Raw genomic sequence first — 22,523 nt, 5'->3', positions numbered from 1 at the left:
AGCTTTATGTTTCCCACTGAAAGTGAGGGGGGGCGGAGGAAAGGGGAGGGGAGGGGAGGGGAGGGGAGGGGAGGGGAGGGGAGGGGAGGGGAGGAGAGGGAAAGGAGCAGAGGGTGTAACTCCCTATGACAAAGGGCTGGCTTCAGCTGGTTCTGAGCTTGGAATCGGCTTTCCTTTCTGTCCAAGTCAGAGAAGGACTGGGATGGATTTGGGGCTGTGCACACTGCTTCTGTTGAACCCGTCCTCAGGTTACTTTGGTCTGGGAATGTCATCCAGCTCTCTAGACGTAGACAAGGACTAAATACGAGGTCAGATGGGGACGTTTCCTTCTGTGCTGTCGGGTTGGTTCTCTGTGGGGACTCATAGCATTTCTCAGTTGGGATCTTTGGATTAGGGATGCTCACCTTGTATAGCCAAGTCTCCAGATGTGCACAGGTAACTCAGCTAATATATTTTTTTAAGAAGGATAAACCTCAATTTCCAAAGAGGATAAATAATTAAAAAAAATCTAGATTACTAAAATTGGTTGGGTATTGCTCTTCTGTTCAACAGGATCACAATGGGAATTCCAGTTATGAAAGGTCAGATGCTGGCTCCGTGCTGGTATCTCAGTGAATTATGAATTTCCTGGGATCTTTTCAGCTACACATATTCTGCCTGATAAGCACATTCACTCATGAAAACAGCATTATTGATATATAATTGACATAGCATGCATTATGAACATGTAAGTGTAAAATTTGGTGAATTTTGGTGTCCGTGGAGCCAGAAAATGAACATCTCCACTACCTCCCAAAGTGCTTAGGCTCTTTTGTAATCCACCCCACCCACCACCCTCCCTTACTCCCACCCCTGGGGAACTGCCTATCTGCTGTCTCTATAGATTAGTTTTCATGTCCTAGAGTTTTATAAACTCTAGATCACACAGTAGGTACTCACGTGTCTTCTACCTTCACCATGAGCACAGCTATCCTGAGGTGCATCCACAGTGTGGCCTGCAGGCAATAGGTCCCTCCTTCCCATGGCAGGGTGATGTCCCACTGCAAGAACCTTGACCATGCACACTCTTTATCTCTTCACCTGGGCATGACATGCAGGCTGTTTCCAGTGTCGAGCTGTAACAAACTAAGTTCCTGTGAACATTCACGGGTGGTCTTGCAGTGGACGTGAACACTGATTCTCTTGGTGAACACTGTAGGTGTGGAATGGAGGCTCACATGCTAAGGCATGTGTGATATTTGGACTTCAGGTGTCCCCCAAAAGCTCATCTGTGAGACAATGCAAAAATATTCAGAGGTGAAAACATCAAGTCATCAGGGTGTAACCTAGCCAGTGGACTAATCCACTTGAATGGATTAACTGCATGATAACTGTAGGCAGGTGGCATACATATGGAGCTTTGGGGATTATATTTTGTCCCCAGTTCCTCTCCTTCTCTGCTTCCTTTTGGTCCTGAGCCGATCAGCTTTCCTCCACCACATCCTTCCGCCATGATGTTCTGCCTCACCTCAGACCCCGAGCAGTGGAGTTGGCCGACCAGAGACTGAGCCTCTGAAACCATGAACCCAAATAAACTTCCCTCCTCTGAGTTGTTCTTGCCAGGTCTTTTGGTCACAGTGATGAAAATGTTTTACTTTTCAAGAACTTGCAGTACTGTTTCCCATTTTACCATCTCACCTTCCCACAAGCGGCGTGAGAGTTCCAGTTGCTCAACATGATAATCGGCATTTGGTATCCTTGGCATTTCATTATTACTTCAGCTATTCCAGAGGGTGAAGCGGAATCTTTTTGTGCTGAAATCCGTAATTTCCCCAGTGGTTATAAATCCTGAACATCTTTTCTCACTTGTGCCTATTTTCCATGTGTATCTGTGCAACATCTGTCTTGATCTTTTACTCGTATTTTAATCCCGTTGTTTATTTTCTTTTCTTTGAGTTCTGAGAGTCCTTTGTATTTTCTGGATACGAGTTTTCAATGTCTACTTGATTAGTAAATATTTTCTCCTGGTCTATGGCTTGTTTATTCATTCTTATCACAGTGTTTTGAAGAACAAAACATGTCAAGTTTTATCCAGTTCATTTTGGATGTTTTTCTTTGGCACGTCATACTTGTAATGTCCTACCTAAGATTTGGGGTGCCAATCTTGTTTGGGTTCTGAGCCAGCTTTTCTCTGGTTCTAACATGAGAAGAACCCTGGCCTCAGGGTTATGTGTCTCTTCAATTTTCTGCAAGAGTTTGTGTCAAATAAGTATCATTTTCCCATTTGAAGTGTTTGGTTGAATTCACCATAGCAGCAATCTTGACTTGGAAATTTCTTTATGAGAAGGTTTTAAACTACAAATCTGATTTTCTTTAAGACACAGGATTCTTAGGGTTTTCTACTTATTCCTGAGTATTAACTTTAGTTATTTGTCTTTTGAGGAATTGGTCTCTTTCATTTAAATTGTGGGGACTACTGTCATATCTTTTTATATTCTGTGGGCTCTAGACAGATATCATCTGTCTCATCCATCAGATGTAAAATCGTCTCTTCTTGTGCTCACTTTCTTTTTATTCCTGATCAATCTGGCTAAAGTTTTATCAATTACTTTCATCATTTTGTGTACATATGGAGCTCAAACCCAGGGCCTTGGGCACTAGAGGCATGTGTTCTACCACTGAGCTACAGCCATTGCCCTATCTTCATCTCATAGAACCAGATTTTTTTTCCTTGATTATTTCCATTTATCCTATTATTTCATCTATTAGAATTGGAAGTTCACTTACATTCATTTTTGTCAAAGATTATCTGTTGGTTTTTAATTTGAAAATATTCAATTAAGCAACATTATCAGTATGAAATGATCTTCTTTATCTAGGGTTTGATCTTGGATAGTATTGGTATGTATTGTTACCATGCCACCCGACGTCTTCATAATTGGATTCCAATGATCGATTCAATGTGATTGACATCTATGTATATGGCAGACTCTTGGGTTCCCTCTGACCTGGATGTATAAATGAGAAGGTAACAGAAGGTAGAGAGGGAAGGTAGAGAGGAAGGGTGACGGAGAGTGACCCCAGAGAGGGCATCTAGGCTTCTTTGATCCTGGATTTCTTTGATCCTCAGAAACCCTGAGTCTGGAATAATTTTCTACTAGTTTAGAATCATATGAATCAGAAGCTTCCAGGGAGGAATTTAAAGACCCACATCTGATGGGAAATCCAAAGTCATAAGATTCTCTTGGATGTGAAACGTGTTCTGGGATTGCCTCTGGACCCCTGAGTGGTAGAATCATTTTTCCCTGTACACTGCTCTCCCTTCTATCATGAGTCCTGTAGGGTTAGGGTTAGGGCAAATGAGATGGAGTTTGGTTTCATATTTCACTCAACACAGAGCTTACATGTTTTTCAAATAAATGGATGGATCAAAAGGTGGCAGGCAGCGGAGATATCACAGCACAGATAAAAAGCATACTCTGGTCTCTGGAGTATCTGGAAAAGTGAGAGGTGGTTGATATACACTGGATTCCAAATTGGATTTCCACCGATGTGACCTAATGAGATGGTTCTGATACAGACACAGACGATGCAATTCTACGTATGTTTTTATAACCCATCACAAAACTTTGTGGACAATCATTCTCAATGGGAGACAAACAATCTGTGCACATTTTCCATTTCAAAGACCATATTTATCCACACAGCAGAAGTTTGGAAGACACAAATATCTCTCCTGGGAAAGTGGTGGTAATACGTACCTCACTTTCTTGGCTTAAAATTGTCAACATTACACAGTAGCATAATTGCTAAGCACAAAAACTAGCCTACCCCTCTACTGGCACTTTTAGCTCTCCATCCTAACTCTTAGGAAGTAGTACATCAGTCAGTTTTCTATCACTGTGACAGAATACCTGGGGTAATCAATTTAAAAAGGGGAAAAGTTTATTTTGTCTCACAGCTTCAGAGGTCTCTGTCCATGGTTGGTTGATTCTATCACTTTTGGGGCCTGGGGCAAGGTGGTATGTCATGGCAGGAGCACATGGCAGAGCCCAGGCCAGCTCATGGCACCCAGAGAGCAAAGAGAGAGACAGGAAATGGCCAGGTCTCAGTACTCCATCAAGGGCACACATCCCATGACCTAACTTCCTTCCTCTCAGTATCCCCCCCTTTTGGGGGTACCTCTTGATAGTGCCACAGATCAGGGACAAAGATTTTAGCATATGATCCTTTGGGGAACATTCTAGATCAAAACTAGGAAAGGGCAAATCCACGTTTTGTGGGGCTGATACGAGGCCATATCACGCAAATGCCACCAGCTTCAGTTCAGCAGAGATCTAACCTTGGTGCCATTTTTCAGTATTTTTCCACTTTTTTTTTTTTTTGGTGCATCGGAGTCGTGCGTAATGATGGGACTTGTTGCTGCACATTTGCAGGGGCACGCAATAGGATCTGGCCAATGCCCCTCTCCAGCCTGTCCACCCTGACTCCCCGCCTCCCACCCCTTGGTCCCTTTTCCTCCACTGATCTCCCTTTGATTTATAGGAGCTCGACCCCCACCTTTTTTCCCCCTTTTTCCTCTCTAGCTTCTGCATATGAGAGAAAACACAGGACCTAACCTTCTGGGTGTGACTTATTTCACTGACCGGAATGGTCTCTGTTCATTTTCCTGCAAATGCCACAATTTCTTTTTCTTTATGGCTGAATAAAGCTCCCTGGTTCACATGCACCCCATCTTTATTACCTGCTCACCATTGACGGACACCTAGGCTGCTTCCTTGTTTGGCTGTTGTGAATCGTGCTGTGTTAACACGGGTCTGCGTGTCTCACCGTAGTGAGATGACCATATTGTCTGTGGAGGCTCTTTTGTAGTTAATTACTATCTAATCAGTCCTGGCCTTGTCAAAAAGTGCTTCTCTGAGAGTCTCTCAATAGACTGACTCCACAAATATAAGACTGTGGGACTTTGCTATTCTTTTCTTCCACCTACCTTCTCCCCTCAAACCAAGTACAGAACATGTCTCTGGGAACATTTTAGCCAATGTGAGGGAGAAACACCGGGACTAGAGAACTCTGCCCCTACCGAAGTGATCTGTCCTCTCACTTATCCTGGAACAGATATTTTATTTTACCAACAAGACCTTCAGCTACCTGTACATCGACCATAAAGACAGACATGAGAGGCCAATTACATAAAGTGGATGTAAAAGACACATCCTCTGACTCCTTCATTAACACCCCTATTTTTAGATAAAACCTATTGGCCTACAAAAACTGAAAAGAGTTTCTTGGCAAATTAATTGTGTAAACACAAGCCCCAGGAGAATGATTAAACTACTTAAGGGGGAAAAAACAACTATTTTCAAGTTTTGCGGAAATATTCTTTCTTTAAAAAAATAATAGCCACGCTGATCACAAATGTCTCATCTATACGAAAGCAAATCCCCTGCGGATCTGTGTGAGGCAATGTGTAGTTGACCCAATTCCAATTACTCTATGTATCTGGAAGAAACAAAGTGACACTTATCTTGAAATAGTCTATAATGCGTAATCCCAACATAATCATTTTATTGAGTGGATTTTGACATTATAGTCTCAATTTTTACTGAGAGTCTGTGTAAGAAAGAGCTCTACTTCTAACCTTCAGCCTATCGTTAAAACATCACTCATTTCTCATTGTTATCAAGATGTGGAGTAGTTTTAGAATTAATTGATGGCAAAAATTGAGTTCCCCTGAGGAATCCCCATCACGTCTCCTTATGGACAGTGGAAAGTCTATAACCAGCAAAATTTCTTTTTTTTGTTCGAGTCACAAGTGATCAGAGAGCAAATTTTACTCTCAAATTATATGTTTAAACAGTCTCTCCAGGTGATCTCAGGCATGCAGGAGTTTGAGAAAGCCCTGATCTTTATTATTTGATTTAAAGATTTCTACTGGGGTATTTTCTTTGCTTTTCTTAGGGGAAATAACTTGGCAATTCAAACCCGAGGTGCTTGTGCCTCTGTCTTCTGATACTGAGATGTTATGGACCGAGTGCTTGTACGGCCTCAAAATTCACATGTTGGCTGTATTCGGAGGCAGATCCTCTGTGGAAGTCATTAAGAGTGACAAGCTCATAGCGTAAGGCCCTGATCCTATGGGATAAGTGTCCTTCCAGAAGAGACCCCAGAGAACCCACTCTGTCTCCCAGCACACCATAAGGAAGCCCTGAGGACACACAGGGATGGGCCACGCACCAGCCAAGAGGGGAGGTTTCCGAGGGAAGCCTGCCTCATGGCCCCCGATCCTGGGCTTCTATAGCCCCTAGGATCCGGGAGGAGTGAAGTTGCCATTTAGACGACCCAGACTGTGGCATTTTGTTATGCAGCCTAACTGGACAAATACACCTTGAACCCATCCCATCCTAAGCAGTAACTACCTAAGTGGTTGAACATGAGGGTTTTACTTTTAGTTTAATCATCCTCATTTATAAACAAGTTTATAAAGGAAACTCGCATATAAACGAGGGCAACTTGGTCACTGGCCCAAGATCAAATCCCAGATCCTCGGGTGCTCAATCCCAGGTTGTTCTTGCTGCCAGTACCTGGGGTGGCCCACGGCCCAGCGGGCTTGGCATACCGCCAAGCTCAGCTTCATTTTGTCATGAAGTGTAAGTCACCACACGTGGAAGCTGGCCCCAGTGTCGAGGCCCTGTGACATGTCTTCTAAGGACACAGGGAGTAAGGTAGACTGAAATTCAAATTGGGACTCAGCAAATTTAGCAGTCCCCCATAGGAACCTAACTTTTGTAAAGCTCGGCTCCTTACCCATAACAGAGGAAGGAACATCTGCACTCTGCACTGCTTATGGGCATTTAGTGTCTGACTGATAAAAACACCCAGAACAGAGTCTGGAGTGGTCAATAAACACTGGTTGCTGGGACCACTTCTCTTCTCTTCCCACACAGTCAGCCACTGGCCAGGTGAAAGCGTTTACCTGATTTCTCAGAGGCTCACTCTCCTTTGCTAAAGGTGGCCCTGAGGGCTGCCTGGGGATCAGCCTTGGAAGGAGTAAAAGAAGGAAAAGGAGCCAGAGTTGAGGCTGCCCATGATGGCCCAGGGGTGGGCTGCAGGGGACAGGCGTGGGGAGCTGGGCTGGAGGGGAGCTGGAGGGCCACCACGTGGACTGAGGACCTCTGTGTGAGATGAACTCAGATGGTCCACAGCTTACTTGGGAAAAGAAGAGAAGTGGAAAATGACCTTCTCTTAATCGATGGGCTCTGGGTGTGACGTATGATGGGTGCCATATTGGAGGCTATTTAATAGGCTGAATGCACGGTGCCCTGGACCACTGAAGGGAAGATCTCATAAGAGTTTGTGATCCATAGAGTAAGACAGAGGAATCTACCGAAAAGGTGAGCAAGTCCTCATTTTGGTCAAGTCCAAGTGTCCCTGCATTCTCTTTGATGTACAAATATTCAAGTCATAGGCAAAATATAAGATTCCCAGATTTGGTCTAAAACAAACAAATCTGTTATTTTGAGCTGATTCACAGTTTCCCAGGAGAGACTGTGACTCTAGAATCGAGTTATTTTTCTTTGTTTGCTGGAATGATCTTTAAATATAAATTTTAATCAAAATACTAGACACGCTTATAAATAAAATCAAGTAATGCAAAAAATCTTTAACAAAGAAGAAGCAGGTTCCCCTCCCCCACCCCCCCATCCACATTCCTAACCACAGAGGCGGCAGCTTTGGACTCCTCCTGTTTCCATTTTTCTTCCAAAAAATAAGCCAGCATTCCATGATTTATCCATCATCACCTGTCAATAGAGGAGGGAGAAACGTCACTTACTCTCCCTTCTCCCCCCTCCCGTGTCCCTCCCGTGTCCACTCACTGACCCTAACTGCCCAGTTTTCAGCCTGCAGCCTGCTTGTCTCTCGGTCTCACACTTCATTCCTGGGAGCAATGCCTGGCAAGAGGGGAGGCTCCCGGCCTGCGGCCCACATGGATTCTCTCTCCTCTTTCGGGGCCATTCTATGGGTGGGCCAAATAAAACATTTTGTTTTGCTTCATATTTGGATCCTGAGTTTCTTGATCTGATTTTCTTCCCCTCCCTCCCTCCCTTCTCTCTTTCCTTCATTTTCCTTGCTAATAAAATAATGATGTGTTTTTGCCACATCCTTGGAATTTTCCAGACCACTCTTCCTTCACTCACTGGGAAGCATCCCGTTTCCTTACAGGAAACACTTCTTGGAACCTCCGTAAATTCTTTTCCGGCCTCCGTCGAGCTGCTGCGGGCCTCCTTCCTGGAGCTGCCTGTGTCTCTCCTCTACCTGGACCAGCGTGGAGGGAGGGTTCAGGGGAATCCTGTTCAGGAACTTTAATGAAGTTCTGTTTCCTCTCCTCCTCTCCCTGCCAAGCTGACCCAGAGACCGTCTGAGGTACTCTCAGGAAACCCCCTCTCACACCCTGTGGCCCTTCTTAAGCTCATTTTGGGCTGAGGTCTATTTTCTGTCCGAACCTTCAGTTATCCATCCTTCATCTTCTTTCACCTTCTTACTGACTGCTGAGATCCACCAACCACCAAGGACGGCCTTCTTCACCATGCACTTTCCTGCCGTTCAAGTGGATCTTCTTTTTATTTTTGATTTGCATTCCTATGAGACCCCATGGGCAGAGGTGGTGATGGAGAATTCATTTTCTGGGTTTAGAGAAACCAGAAGCCCATACACAGGGGTTGAGTAGCCGTGGATGAGCTCGGCAATGTGGGGGACCTGAGGGCGTCCTGCTCAAGTCCCTTGATCTTGGACTCCTATTGCTGATGCTGTCTTGCCCCCCGACCTTGTCTGGCTGATTTTGGGTCATTTGGACAGTGCAACCGGTGAAACCAGAAGTGAGCAAAGGTTGGGGAATTCTACCTGCCAGGATTATTATTATTAGTTCTATCATCTCAGTTTACATTCCACTGACAATGAGGAACTGGTAATTAATAAAAGTCATGCCTGCCTACTGGAAGTACAATTAAATATTTGTGTTAATTAAAAGTCACTGGGAAGCACCTGACAAAGTGGCCAGCCTTGTGGCTTTGCATAGCAATGAGCAGAGCTCAGGTCTACAGTCTTGCTTGACATTAACAAATGTATATTTGTATAAAGAAGTCCTTTCTGAAGGGTGGGGAAGAAAGAAGAGGGTGGGTTGCTCAGGGCTGCTTTGCTGTGCAGATTCTTGAAAATCAAAGTGGAGATGCATCCACAGAGGAGAAACCAAAGGAACCACAGAGCAGGTGTCCATGGTGAGAAGTACAGGCATCTCCACTGGTGGCTGGTGTGGGCTCCATACACGGGCAGGGGAAGATAAAGGTCAGCAGAGAGCATTGAGTTCCAAGTCCCTGGAGCCACTGACTGAGTTTCCTCTTTAGTGCATCCTTGCTTCAACAGTGCCTAGGGTGTGGAGTGCAATGACAGAGATTGGGAGAGCAGTGTCTGAGATTGGGGTCTCTGATGACATCATGGCTGGGGAAAGCCTAGTGCCTAGAATGTTCCTGTGCAAGGGTGCAGGATGCCTAGCTGCTGTGGCCATGCCCTGTGTGAGGAGGCTCTGTGCTAGAGTCTTATCAGCTTCGACCTTGATTTCAGGCACTTGGCTCCTGGGAATAGAGGAACCCTCCTGCTCATCAACCACAGTGTTTTACCAGCTCAGCTACTTCCAAGCTGCCTGCTTAACTGTAACTTTATACAATGGACTTTTATGAGAGCTGCACAAAGCTCTGAACAGTGCACATTGCAACTGTAGATTGCAAATGCGGAAAACCTACATAAATGTTTCTAGCCCGATAACTTTATTAGTACAAAGAATAATACTTGCATAGTTTTAACCTGATAATGAGAGATATAGAAATAAAGATTTCTGGTGTAACTCTTGAGATCTGCTTCTCCATCAGAGAGCAGCACTCCACCTGATCCCAGCTTTATCTTTAAAATCTACGTGTGTGAGTCTTTATTTTTCTAATCCCCCATTGCCCCTTGTGGGAACCTGCAAGCTTGGCCAGGCTGGTTGTGGCACTAGGGTTCTACACTGAGCACTGTGACACATTTAGAAATAAGCAATTACTGTTTGGCACAGTTCCTGACACAGAGCTCCCCAAACCCTTTTCATTTCCTGATTGGTGGGGGGATGGGAACAGCCTAGGCAAACCTACTATGTCCCTAGAATCTCCTGGGTGTTAGGAGCATCTTTTGGTCCAATGGGACAACTCTTGGTTAGATCCTGAGTAGCATCAGGATGAGGATTTGGCCACCTGGAAGATCAGGGTATGGTTGGAAGCTTGGAAATCAGCTCCATCCCTATTACCTGAGGAGGTGGGTAAAGGAGCTCAACTCTAAGTTAGCTGGTTAGAATTCTCCATAAAAATCCCTAAACAGTGGGATTCAGAGAGCCCCTGGACTGATGAACACACCTCACACTGGGCAGTTGGTGAAGCCCAAGTCTATGGGAAGGAAGCTCCTGTGCCCAGAACCCGATGGAACTTGACCTGCCTTCACCCCTTCATCTGGCTGTCCATCTGCATTCTTTATAACATTCTCTATTTTAAAAAAACCTGAAAAGTGTAAGTCAAGTCCTAAGGTTCCACAGGTTCTAAGGATGGAAACATGAGGAGGGTCTGAGACCCCCGTCTCACCAGGTAGGATGGAATCATAGGCAACATGGACACAGGTGCCCGTGACGGGGGTCTGAGGTGGGATCGTCTTGCAGGCTGAGCTCTTAGCTGTGGGGTCTGCATTAACCCCAGCTACAGTCAGAACTGAATGAGCTCACGGGACACTCCGCAAGTGTCCGCAGAACACCTGGTAATTGCATTTTGAGTCTCCGTGGTATGAGGAGAGGAGCTCTTTCTTTTCTTAGCATCTAAGGGGAAGCAGGTGAGGGGTGGGACTCAAGGTTGGTGTCTGCTTTGACCCTCCCGAGCTATTCCATCTTGGGCCATTTGCGTAAGTTCACCATGTGGCAGGTCCCTGATATCTGAAACAAGGGACAGGGATTAAATGAGGGAAGAGAGGAAATGACTGCCACTTAAAATGGTAACTGATAGTTTTTGTTTTAGTGGGAGAAGAAAGGAAAAGAAGGCAGGGGGCAGGCATGGTCTCCATCCATGATGTTTGGCTGGAGCATGTTCTCCTTGAGAGGGTCTCAGTGGGGCCTTTGAGAGGTGACTCAGCCATAAGGCGCCTCCCTCATGAGTGGGACTGAAACCCTTTAAGGGAAGCTCCACACCTGCTCAGCTACCTTGCTTTCCACTTTTCCTCCATGTGAGGATTCAGCAAGGAGACCCTCTGCAGAAGCCTGGAACCTGTACCTTGGCCTTGAACTTCCCACCCTCAGAACAGAGAGAAGAGGTTCCTGCTCCCTATGAAGAGCCCAGTCGGGGTGTGGTCATGGCTGCACCAAGTGGACAGAGGCCTGCGGGGAGATAAAGCACTCGGAGACGCCTCCCTGCCTCCGTGTTTGTTCCCCAGAGTCACCTCCTGGTCCGCTGTGGCCTGCTCCTCTGCCCAGGCATGGCTGGACTTGGCCCCGCCCCCGCCCTGTGGGCCTCTCCAGGTGACTATCTCGGGTGGCCTTAGCTTAGCTGCACCTGCAGAGCCCAGGCTGCCTGTTTCCACTGGTGACTTTCCCTCAAATGTCTGGGGGTAGAACTAGGTGAGAGAGGCATCTGGGACAGAGACCTTAGGAGGTGCCCATTCTCAGGGTCACACCCTGGTCTGGGTTGGCATCCCCCATCTAGGACACATGAATCTCCCTCCCCCTCAGCACCTGTAGGGTTTTGTTCTTAATTTTGTTTATAAGATGTCCCTCTTGTGGACTTCCACGCACAAAAGGACCTAAGACAACCCATTTCCAGAGTGTCTTCTATTTATTTGACTCTTTAAAGCAATTTGAGGACAAATTCATGTCTCAGCATTGACCAACTGACCAACTGTGGTGACCCGGGGCCTGGTAGTTAGCTCCTCCGTGCCTCGGTTGACTCACCTGTGAAGTGGGACAGCAGACTTGGAGGGCTGTGACGGGGTACAGAAATTCATGGACTCACAGCCCTGAGAAAGTGCCCAGCATGTGGCAATGTCAGCTGCCTGGCTCTGGACCCAACCTCCAGAGCTGGACCTGTAAGAGATGGACCTCCAGCTCCACCTCTCAGGATCTGGGGGTGAACCCCCATGAAATCACAGACCATTACTTTCCCTGAGCAGCAAAGGCACTGACATGCTTTGTGCTTACACTGTGTGACAGGTGGCCTGTGAGCTCCACCTGGGCCCCTCGTCTCCTCGCGCTCCTGCTCTGCCCTCCCCAGGAGGGGCGCTGGCCTGGAGGATGGAACCAAACCTCTAATTTTTCAATCTGTCAAAAGCAAGGACCTATCCAAGGTCACCAGGTGCCTGTGCATGTTTTAGGGGACCAGCCCAACTTCACAGGTCACCATCTGAGAAATGGGTTTGCTTGAAGCCCCCGAGAGAACGTGGGGGTACCTCCCGGCCTCACCATCCAGTGACGTCCACTTCCGCAGACTCCCTGTTGTCCAGGACGAATGTCCTCATCTGGCTTTTCACAGGACCTTGGCCAGGTCTGCAGCCTACGGGAGAATCAGACGTTGGCGCTCTCCTGTGCGTGTGTGTGCGCGTGCGTGCATGAGCGGTAGGGGTCGAGTCACGAAAGGCGTGCTTTAGGAACTGATTATGTGTGCTATTTTTACTCCTCGAATGTCTGCCTTCCTCTCCCCCCGTGAGGTTCCTACTGAAATCTGACAATCAGGGTTGAACTTGACTGTCAGCTTCCATTAGGCAAATCAAGCAGGAAAAAAGAGAGTGTGCGCCTGGCCGTGGCAGGGAGCTGATTCAGCAGCGATGAGATGCTTGGGCTTCGGGGCAGTGACCGACTGGAGGGGTTAATTAGTCAGGTGAGGTGCTGTCTCTGCCCCCAGCGCCCTGCCTTCCTCCCCGTCCGCCAGCCCCAGGAGGAGCCTCTCTCCCCGTCGTTCCTGCCTCTGATTCCTGGGGGTGCAGCTGGAACATGGCATCGTGTGCCCAGGGCTGTCCCCAGGTGGGCACAGGCTGACCCCGTCAAGGGCACCCCTCTGAGGTGGGCTGAGGCCTGGGGGTGGACCATTCCTTCCTTCCTGGTCTGCTTCACCCGCTGTGAGCACAACCTTGAACTCCTCTAGGGAAACGAGCATCCGGTGGAGACAAAGTCACAGTGATTTCCTTCCCAGGGGACCCGCAGGCACCTTGTTCCCCTCCGCAGCCCATCTCCATCTTGCCTCTGTCATCAGGCATGAAGTTGGACATTGGGAAACAAGTCGCCCTGTCAATAATGCAGGAAGCACCCTGGTGGGTGGCAGGGCAGATTCAGAGACAGGGACTGCCTTCCCCCGACGGCTCTAGAAGGAGGTGTTCAGAGTACAGAGGAGGAGGAACACGAGCAGCTTCTCCTGCTCTAGAAAACTCAGCTGGGGCGAGCGGACCACAGACAACCCAGGAGGAGACGCAGATCACACGTGCAACTAGGCCAAGCGCTCTGGGGCCAGGGCTGGAGGAGGATGGCCCACTTCCAAAACTTCCAAAAAAAGAAAACTGAGAAGTCTCCTTGGAGCTGGGTTTTAAAGGTTGTCTGAGGTGTGATCAGAGTGAGCTTCTCGGCTCCCAGAGCTCCCATGACAACCACCTTCTGGGGGCACCTGGCGCTCCCTCTCAGAGACCACCAGGGTTCTCCTCCTGCTGCCCCTGCTGAGCTCTGCCCAGCTCCCAGCCTCGCCCACTCCTCCCTCCTCAGCTGCTCAGTGTCATAGCTGGACATTGACATGGTGCCCTTCCCTTCTCCCTGTCTTTGCCAGTGCAGGGTCACGCCGGGGCTGCCACCATGGGGACTGGGTTGGTGCTGCTTGTGCTTGCATCCTGCAGCCACTCTGTGCCCGCCCATTAGTCACCCTGGCAGAGAGTGGCCCTTGCCCAGCCGTGGCCCTTGTGTCTTGCACTCCATCTGGGGCAGGGCCCTGAGTTTCTCAGCATCTTGCAGTCACTCTCTTTAGAGTTGGGTCAGCTCCCTGAAGGGGAAGTTCTAAGACAAGGAACCTGATGGCAAGTTAGAAAGGGATCCTCTGTGCCGGCGACCAGCCCTCACCTCAAGACTGGGTGCCTGGCACCTCCAGCGTGTTCTCCAGGGCGGGAGGCTGGGCCCAGTTCTCGGTTACTCGCTTGGTCAGCCTTGGAAGATCATGGTCCGGAGGCACCTCACACTCTACCCACAGAGCTTATGGGACCTCCAGGCAATGGCACCTGCGATAGCTCCCAGATCTCACAATATGCCCACACAGACCTCTGCACTTAATGGAGGCTAGCCGCTAACTGGGCTGGGAGGTAACGGGATTCACTGGGAACATAGTTAGCAGCTGGACCCTCTCATGTTCTGGGCACACACACACACACACACACACACACACACACCCTCATGGCAATTTTCAACATTTCAAAGGCAGCAACCATTTTTTCCATTCCTCTTCATCAACCCCAAGCGACGCATTCCAGTTTCTGGGAGGTGAGGCAGTGTGCCAGCACGCAGGTGGGAGGCGAGCCCACAGGGTCCTTCTGGCTCCGTCACCTCTTCACCCTCCTGCTCGCGGGGCTCCCTCCCTTCCTCCCAACAACTGGAAACATCACCTGCCTCTTCAGGTCTTTGCATTCGGTTCTTGAGCATTAACCGAGATAAGAGGTGAACAAGGAGCCCCAAAAGTGCAAAGCTCTAACGTGTTTGAGGTATTGACATTCTTGCTATTTGGTGTTTCATTTGTCAAGACTTTTGAGAGAAACAACTGGAGGGACACGTGCAGATATGAGGAGGTCCCGGCTCACGCACCTTAGGGGGCTGCACTGCCTCCCGGTTTGCTGTCTGCAGGCTGGACCCCTGGGGAAGTAGCCACTGTGACTCTTATGGCCAGCGGCACCCCAGACAGGTGAAGGTGGGAGACGGGCGACCCCGTTCAGGTACCCAGCAGAGTTAAGTCCACCCTCCTCTGCACTCCTGCTCTGCGTCAGGTCCACGTGGGCTGAGGAAGCTCTCCCACTGGGCTCGGGGAAGGCCACGTGGACCAAGTCCACGGGTCCCAATGCTAATCCCTCCTAGATACACCCAGAATGAACACTTAGGTATCTCTGGAAATTCCATAGCCTGGGCAATTTGACAGATGGACTGATCATCACAGGGGTGGGACAGTCATCATGGAGAACATGATTTCAGGGACACTGGATGGGGGCTTCTAAAGGGTTCTCCCCCTTGGTGACCATAGCAACAAATGATGCAGATGAAAAAGCACATTTTTAAGATACAATTCCAACAATGCACTGGCGAGCCTCAGTTTCCCTGTCTGTAAAAAAGGAAGAGGATAGAACATCCCACAGTGCGCCCTTGAGGGACTGTAAGAAATAAGTAGGTGAACTTCCCTGACTCGGGGCCACTGCCGTGCACAGCCCCCACTGGGGTGGGAGCTGCACCCGATCGTGGAGGAGAGGGAAAAGCAAGGCCTCACACGGCCCTGCCTGTGTTCCGGGAATAATCACAGAACTCAAGGCGCCAATCAGACGGGCCGGCTCTGTTGGTCTTTCATCTCAAATAAGAAGTCTTCGAGGCAGGGATGTCATTATCACGTGTGGCTCCTCAGAAGTAAATTCTGCTTCTGTGGGTAAATATAATAGACGGCGGCGCGCAGCACTGGGAGGAGTTCGCCCAGCGGCACACACAATACAGATGGGGTGGTGGAAGTGGGTCACCGGCCGGCTCAGCTGCCTCAGCAGCCCGGGCATGCGCAGAGCAGGGCTTTCACACTGATTTTCCCTGCACGAACCCAGATTTTGGCTGCCCTGGGCGTGCATGCTGAGACAGACAGAGGGCTGGGTGGGCCTCGGCACAGCAGTGCACTCGCGAGAGCTGGGGACGATTTCACCCTGCCATCCCGACATCTGCTCAGGCTGCACAAATGAGTGTGAATTAGGGGGTCCCGCTGAGCCTTTGACTCCCCTCAGCTGCGGCCCCGCAGCCCCGCTCCTGGGAAGAGAGTGCACATGTCATCTGCTGGCCGAGGGTCGAGAGTCACCAGTGGGCCTGCCACTCTGCACCGGCTGTCCATTCATCTCCGCTTCCCCTCCCTCCTCAATTTCAGGCCGCCTGTCAGGGAGCACCCACACGCCCCTCCGCTGGAGGCTGGCAGGATGGGAAGTGTCCTAATGGAGGGGACGTGGCTTTCCAAGATGGGTCCTGGGGAGGAAAGCAGCAGGGAGGAGAAGCTTCTCCACGCCCTCCGAGAGGCGCCTGTCCTCCCCTTCTTTCTTCTCTGTCCTCTCTCCCTCCCGCTGTGTGTACCACAGAGGGGCGGGCTTGCAGAGGGAGGCAGAGGGTGGGTGGCCTCAGCCCATCTACATGCACACGCGTGTGATCACAAAAGGGGGCTGATGGACTGATTGGCTTACCAGCTGTCCTTCACTGGATGGTCCCCAGTGGCCGTCCGCAGGTACGAGAGCAGCAGGAACCAGTGGCTGCTGAGTCCAGGAAGTTGGTGCTACGGGAGAAGGACCAAGGGTGCAGTGGTCCAAGGCTTGCAAACCACCTGGAGGGACGCTGGTCAGAGTCCGCTTTGGAGCGGGAAGGGGCTGGGTCCTGAGGTCCTTGGGCCATTGCAGCCCCTGCGCAGGAGGACTTGAGCTTCCTGAGTGCCTGCGGCCTCGTCCCTCCAGGATTCATGTGTGTCCAGGCCTCCACCTACTGGACTGAGCGGCCCACAGTTGGGGTGGGGTCTGCCCCAGCTTGCTGTGGCATGTGCCAGTCATCCCCAAACACCCTCCCTGACAGACTTGAGGCCCCTCAAGCTGCAGATTCAGATCAGCATCTCACCAAACAGCCCTCTTGCTCCGGGGTTCTGGGGGCGGGAGCAACACACCATGAAGAAGACTGCACAGGGCGACCCGGCTCACCTCGGGCTGGGATGAGGGGACTGGGGTCCCACAATGCCCTTTGTGTTTGCCCCAGTGACCTAAAGCCACCCGCGGAGCCCCACTGCCAGAGGCCCCGCTGCCTCCCCAGGGCAGCCTCAGGCTGAGGGCCCTGCCCTTTGAGGGACACATGGCTTAAGATCCAGATGACAGCATCTGTATTTTCCCCTCACCAACAGACAGTCTTTCTAAGATGGCTCTTCTGGAACTCTCTGTGCCCACGAATCTCCTGGGGACCCCAATGCACTGCAGGTCCTGGCCTCGCAGGTCTGGGAGCCACTCCAATGCTCCCTCTCTCCAGGGATGGCGCTCCCCCTGGTCCCTGGGGTGGTGAAGGTCCAGCCACCAGGGCGTCAGGCCCCTTCCCTCTCTGGCTCCTCTGGTGGCCCCTGCTGCCTGTGAACGGTCTGGACTCGAGGCTAGGCGAGGACTGTCTGCTTTGTATCACTTCCGTCACTCAGTCCAGGGGTCAGCGCTTCCCAGGCCTCCTGGGACTGAGCTCCACAGCTCCTCGGCCCTCCCCACCCCTCCCAGCTGTGTGCCATGTTCCTGCCCAACACTGTCACACAGGCCCCTGCTCCCTGCCCCTTCGTCTCTGAGGCACCATCGATGGCAGCTCTGCTAGGAGCCGTCCTCCATGCACCCGGGGTTGGGGTCTGTGCCTTCAGTTGACCTGGGGTTTTCTCAAGAGCAGGCATGCATTCCCCCCTTCCTTCCTTCCCCACTTCCTTCCTCCCATCCTTCCTCCCTCCCTCCCATCCTCCTTCCCTCCCTTCCTTCCTTCCTTCCCCCCTTCCTTCCATCTGGCACAACCTGGCTCAGAGACAGAGATGCAGGAAAGCTGCTCGGTCGCCCTTCCGGGCTGCGTGGAGGCAGACAGGTGCACGGACCCCCTTCTTTCTGCTTTCCCAAGGACCCATGCATCCCTCACCTGGGGACACCAGGAGAACCCTTGTCTTAAAGCTAAACAACCCTGCTCTCAGAGTTAATTTTATGAAATAAGCTCTTATATTTGATGTAGATTTACAGGAAAGTCATGACGAGGTGAAGTCCCCATGCCCCGCCTGCAGGTCCCCATCAGCGACGTCTCAGGTGATCATGGTGTGTCTGTCACAGTTGATGCGTCAACCCTGATGCCTGAGCGTCATCAGCAATATTTTCATTTTTCAGGTGTTCTTAATTTTTACTTGCCTCTCTCCCCTCCTTTGTTTATCTTTAGGATCCCATTGTGATATCAGTTTTTAATATCCTGTAATTAGCGATTTGGTATTTTGAAGGCACAGACCAACCCCATGTCCCTGAACTGTTTACATCTATGACCTTGGTACCCGCCCAGTGGCAGGTGACTAGATCCAATACAAACCCTCCAACCACAAGCCCCAGGTCCGTGTTGAGCGTCCCCCACCAGAGGACGTCCTCATAAATGACTTCATTGCTTTAGTGATTTCCTCTCTCCTTCTCACCTGTGTTCCCTCTCTCCTTCTCCTTCCTGAATGACCCCAGTGCTTCTCTAGGTGGCCCTGCGTGGCTCGGTGTGCCCTTCCTCTTGGCAACTCCAAGTGATGAGCTTATTTCAAGGTGACTGTCTCTGTGTCCCCATCTTCCCACACCCGAGTAGAGCACGTCCTGGGCACGTCTCAAGCCAGCGGCACAGACAGGAGCCTGGCTGGGTTGACAGACTTTAGGATCTGCCTCTCAACTGCTCTTGGCTCAGTAACTGGATTCCCATAGTGGACACAGGCTCAGAGAGAAGCCACCGTCCATGGGCACACTTGGTTTTAATGCCCCGCCTTATGCTGTATGTGACCTTGGTTTCCCAGCCCACCTGTTGGAGGGCCCATAGGTGGTGACCCCAGGACTCCTTGGGGTGCCTGTGGTCTGGATGAACCTACGCAGCTGGCACCCCAGAGAGGCTTACGATGCACCTCATGTGCAGACAGAGAACCCGGCCCGCCTGGAGCAAGTGACAACTTACATGGCACAGGTTACCCCAGAGAGAGCTGGGGAGCTTCCCCACGGGGCCAGGCATGGCTCTGACCACCCACCCAGCAGCACTGGGGGGCGGGGCCACCTGCACTGTTGCTAGGCGTGGGGTCCACCCCTGTCCAGAATGTCTCAATGTCTCACCTTTTTTGAGGTCGTTTTAGGGGGTTACAACTCAGCTGAATTGTTCGGGTCCCATCCTGCATTCCGTCCTGGAGCCTCCAGCCCCCTAAATCTTGGTCTGTGTGCGAACCTTCCGGTTCATTCTGTGAGTTATAAAGTTCTGTGCATTTTGTTAAATGTACAGTTCCTTGGCACCACCATTCCCAATTCTGCCATAAAATACCCCGTGTCTCCACCTCTCCAGCCCTCCTTCCTCTCCCACGTCCCTAGCGATCACTTCTGTGTTTACAACCTAGAGTCCTGCCCGTTCCAGAATGTCATATAAATGGGACCAGCCAGAATGCCGCTTCCCAAACTGTTTTTTTTTTTTCACTTAGCCATGTGCATTTAAGATCCACCTGTTTAGGACTTGAAAGAGTGCTCCTTCTGGTTTCTGAATCACAGTTTATTGTGGAGTGTACTACAATTTGTTTATCCATTCACCCACTGAAGGGTATCTTAGTTGCCTGGAGTTTTCTGACAATTTTAAATTAACACTCAGACGCAGGTTTTCATATGGGCATGTTTTCAATTTATTTGAATATCAAATGCAGTTCTAACCCGTGGCTGCACATTCCGTGGGGGCAGCTGTTCAAACGCTTTGCTAAGAAGTCTGACTGGCTTGCGATGCTGGTTCCGGAAGGTGAACCCCAAATCATCACCCTTCCACGGCGTTTCCCCAAGAGCAGAATAATGGATTTTATAGTTGCCACAGGAAGGAGCAATGTTATTTGGGGGAATTTGTTCACAAATGCCCAGGTGAGCACAATGAAACACCTGGTGATGTTGAAAGCAGATGTTTAGTAAGTAGATTTTTTTTTCTTTTTTGGGGGAGAGACAGAAATCCGGTATTTCTTTGGAATAAATTGTTCCTCCATCTATAAAGCGGTGTAGACATTGGCAGCTTGTGCCAACCGTGGTTAGGGAATTTGGTTCCTTCCTCTGCAGCTGGGCTGGGCTCCTCCAGTGCTGAGTGCTGAGTTCTTTTCCTCTTCTCTTCCACCACTCATCAAGCGCTATCTCCAAATGAAGGGCCTTCTCCTTCGCCAGGCTAATCAAAATCCAACCACATCCTCTAAGGTCTGGTTCTGTTCCACCTTCCTTCCACACATGGTTGCAGACTGCTTTATTTTCAACATGTCATCACTTTAATTAAATACCACACAGCTTAGCCCTTATGTTAAATAATTGATGGATTCATTAAACACATATTAAGAAACCACCATATTCCAGATTATTTTGCTTGGTTTGGGTGGGGGGGGGGACAGAAAACGTTTCCATAAATAGTCTGAACTCAGATTTGTATTTGCATTTCGATCTTCTTTTGCAGTGAAGTGGTAAGATTCCAATGAGCAGAAATATCTCTTTCTACTGTTTTCTCGAAGCATCCCCATGATAACATGTGCATTACAATAATGGCTGATGTTTATTGAGCACCTACTAAGTTTTGGCACCATCTGGGTGCTTTCTGTGATAGCATACATTTTCATAGACATTCAACCTGCTCATCGCATAATTGTCCCTGTTTTATGGACTGAGATTCCCAACAGAGACAGGTAAGTAGTTTATCCAATATTGTGCAGCAATTAGACAATGTAACCAGGATTAGAAACCCAGCAGCCTGACCAAGAGCCATCTGTGGCCCCCAATTACATCCTCCGCTGCCCCATGGTGGATAATCTCTATGGCAAAAAGTGGGCACAGAAATGCTTAGTGGTTGTGTAGTTTGAGTGTTCACAGGGGAATCAATCACGGGCAATTCTGCTGTGACTGGTGCCTATAAATTCCCAAAAATGAGCCTGCCCACTGTGCTCCAATGTCCTCCAGGCAGGACGCTGCCTCTTTCACGTGTGCTTCACCTGTCATCTCACAGGTAGCCCGGGCTCCACTTCACTTTATCCCCCACGAATACCCCATGAAGGTTGTTGGTCGTTCCGGAGCCTCTCTTAGACCTTGCGTGGGGGTCGTGTGCACAAGTGGGCGGTGACGTGTGCATTTATTGATGGATTCAAACAAGCCCCGTCTGTTCACGCTGTACCGACTGCCCTGTGGCCTCTGGGAATGTGTGTGATTCTCAGAGGCAAAGTTCCAACTAAATCAGGCTGAAAAATTTATCTTGAAGTAACAACTTACAGATCTAATAACCAAGGAGGGTTACACAGGACCCGGGGGGCTGTGAATCTATTATCTTAAGTATCCTCCATCCTGACACCATCTTCCCCTAGAGATGCGCTGGGAGAAGGCTGAGAACAGGGTAAAGCAAAATCGTGGGGACAGGGGGACAGGTAGCTGGCTGTGGGGCAGACAAGTTTGGGGCTTAGGAGAGTCTAACCTGAGTGTAGGGATAGGGGTTTGGGTGGGGTGATCAGACGTGCCTGGCTATGGGTTGGAATCCTCTCTCCAGGTTTATGCGGGAAACAACCCCAACAATAGCTGGACTATATCAAAAGCAACATTCGGAATGTGCTGGAAGGATCCAGGCAAGATTGCTAGGGATTCTGCTAAACAGAATGAAATTTAGGTTGAGCTTTTATCCTAGCAGGTCAGAAGGAAAGCCCAGGAACCAGAGTGCTATGATCTGAATGTTTGAGTCTCCTCCAAATTCATACATGGACATCGTACTTCTCAAGGTGACAGGGACATTGGCAGGACTGGCATTGGGTAGCAAAGGCTGGCCCAAGCCCACAAACTAGCTTCGTAGAGACAGCCGGGGAGTTTCCTTGTTCATTGTTTAGAACTGAGCCTGCAGGTAGGATGGACAGGTAGGACCGCAGCCCCTGGACAAGCAGCCAGAACTGGCCACCGTGTAGCTGTCAAGTAGGTCCAGCCTCATGCTCTCATGAAAAGAGCAGCAAATTGCCAGTGGAAAATTCTATGAGGTAGTCAGCAGCCAAAACTCTAAGGAGAGAAATGTAACTCCCCGAAAATCAGATGCTTCTTCATAAGATTAGTGATGGGGATTTATCGGACCTGAGATCTGAGCTGGTGGAGAGGGAGTAGGAGGATGGTTCTTCCTCCTACCTAAAGCTTTCTCTGTGAAGTGGAATCCTTCACTCTTGATGCTGAGCAGACTGTCCAGGTTGGAACCCAGCACCACAGCCATCTCCACCATCACCTTTGAACTTGCCCTCTTCCCCACACTGGACGCCAAGCTGTCTGAGTGGTTGAGCCAAACTAGGCATTCACCAGCAGACAGTGGGAATTCCTGTTTCTCTGAATCCTAACCAAGTGCAGCATTGCCACATTTTCTACCAGATTTTAACCATGGAAGTAGGGATGGTATGTGTCTCATGGTCCTAAGATACATGTCCCTGTCCCCCAGTGAGGCCGAACAACTTCTTATCTCATAATGGGCCATCCAGATACCCTCATTGGTGGCCGACCTTCTC

This window comes from Marmota monax, unplaced genomic scaffold (assembly GCF_021218885.2).
Source record: "Marmota monax isolate L192 unplaced genomic scaffold, Marmota_monax_Labrador192_F-V1.1 WCK01_AAM20220418_F8-fsc00352, whole genome shotgun sequence".
NCBI lineage: Eukaryota > Metazoa > Chordata > Mammalia > Rodentia > Sciuridae > Marmota > Marmota monax.
Note: the sequence above shows the minus strand (reverse complement) of the source record.